Source organism: Penaeus vannamei, chromosome 31, assembly GCF_042767895.1.
Source record: "Penaeus vannamei isolate JL-2024 chromosome 31, ASM4276789v1, whole genome shotgun sequence".
Lineage (NCBI taxonomy): Eukaryota > Metazoa > Arthropoda > Malacostraca > Decapoda > Penaeidae > Penaeus > Penaeus vannamei.
In genome coordinates, this window is record NC_091579.1 from 27,153,433 (window position 1) to 27,155,766 (window position 2,334).

Below are 2,334 nucleotides of genomic sequence, written 5' to 3' on the forward strand. Positions count from 1 at the left end.
TGTGTATATGTATGTATTATGTGTGTGTGTGTTTATTTATTTGTTTATTTATATATATACACTTTTAAATAAGTGCAACCACACACACGCACACACATATGTATAAATAGATAGGTATCCATATAATGAATTAATCTATATATATACATGTATATATATATATATATATATATATATATATATATATATATATATATATATATACAAACATATATATATATATATATACATACAAACATATATATATATATATATATATACATACAAACATATATATATATATATATATATATATATATATATATATATATATATATATACATATATGAATATACACATGTACATATGTATATATAAGCATATACATGTACATATCTGTTTATATATATATATATATAAATGTGTGTGTGTGTATTTGTGTGTGTATGATGGGCACTTTTTAAAGATTTCCCATGACTCATTTCACATGCATAAAGATACACATTTCTATAGGTCAAGTGTTGATTTCTAGTTCTTAACTCATACCATTTCCCGCTACAGTAGTAAAGTCTGCAGTCCACGGGTTGTGTTTGAAGCCATGCAGTTACTGCAGAAGTCAGTGCTTCATCATCTTGAAAATGTTACTCCTTTAGAAATGACATAATGTACCGAAAGACGTAAAAGTCAGTTGGGACAAGGTCAGTAGGATGAGAAAGGATGTTACAGGACCGCCATCCAGCAGAGAAACTTGAGAGCTGTGAACTGGGGTGTTGTCTTGTAGGGGGCGGACACTTTGGGTCTACATTCCGTGCCTCTTGGTAGTGATATCCTTCCGCAATTTCTGTATCAGAGAGCTAAAGTAACTCCTGTAACTGTAGTACCTTTTGCCGGGAAACTATCATTACTACTTCATGCTGGTCTCAAAAGACTGTGAGCATGACCTTGCCTGCTGAGGGTGGTCATGTGCCTGTTTAGGGGTGGCGAGTCAAGTGCTTCCATCGTTTTGAGTGGGCCTTAGTGTCTGGTTCATAGTGATGATGCTTCTGGAAAGGTGTGAGTAGCCTGGAAACCCATTGATCAGATAGCTTTTGCATATGCACATGGCCATGAATGATTTTATCTATAGACCAAAAGGCTCCTATCCCAGACTAGGTTCGCCCTGGGATAGGAGCCGTTTCCACAGATCTCCGACCACACCCGAACTTGCGATGCCAAAGTTTAACAGCGCCATATGAGTGGGTATCCTCTCCATAACTTGCTTTCATCAGAAGTCTCTTGTGATGTACGGCCATTCAAGTATAAAAACTTGATCACAGCTCGATAATCCACTGGTTCCATTTTCACAACTTACAGCACCTTGATCGCTATTACAGAAAATGTGATGAGTTAAGTATTGAAAATCTACACATGACCTGTGTGTGTATGTGTGTGTGTGTGTTGTATGCGTGTGTTTGTGTGTTTGTGTGTGTGTGTGTGTGTGTGTGTGTTATGCACGTGTGTTTATCTGTGTGCGTGTATACACATACTTTTACATATTTGCATAAATTTATATGTGTGTATATGTGTGTGTGAATACATACCGATCGTTATTACAGATAGCAGTTGCATGACACGGCCTGACAGGACCAGTCGCTCACATCTGGTTCCCGCGCCTTACATGGTCACGCGCAAGCATTATCTCAAGAATGAATGAGATAATACAACATAAACTTTATATTTAGTAGCATGATTTGCTTTCTTTCACGTCAATTAAAATAAATAATAAACGTCTTTTTTATTTTTTATTTTTTATTTATTTATTTATTTTTTTAATCGCCCAAAAGAAATCTCTGGAGAATCTCAATAGAAAGATGTGTACATGCATATCACGAAACGCGAGTCTGCCACCTGGAATTGTTCCTGAAATTGTAATTGCAAAACAAAAATTGTCGGTCCTAGAGTTGCTACAGTCAGTAATCGAAACTATAACAAAATAAGATATATGTAAGGTGTGTGCAATTTGTTTATCTATATTATATATATATATATATATATATATATATATATATATATATATATATATATATATATATATATATATATATATAATGAATAAATGAATATATAAATAAATAAATAAATAAATATATATATATATATATATATATATATATTATATATATATATATATATATATATATATATATATATATATATATATATATATATATATATATATATATATATATATATATATATATATATATACATGCGTGTGTGTGTGTCTGTACATGAATGTATACGTAATCATAACAGAAAACCCTAATTAAAGCGAAAGTAAGAAAAGAATGAAAGAGAAACATGAAATAAAAAAAA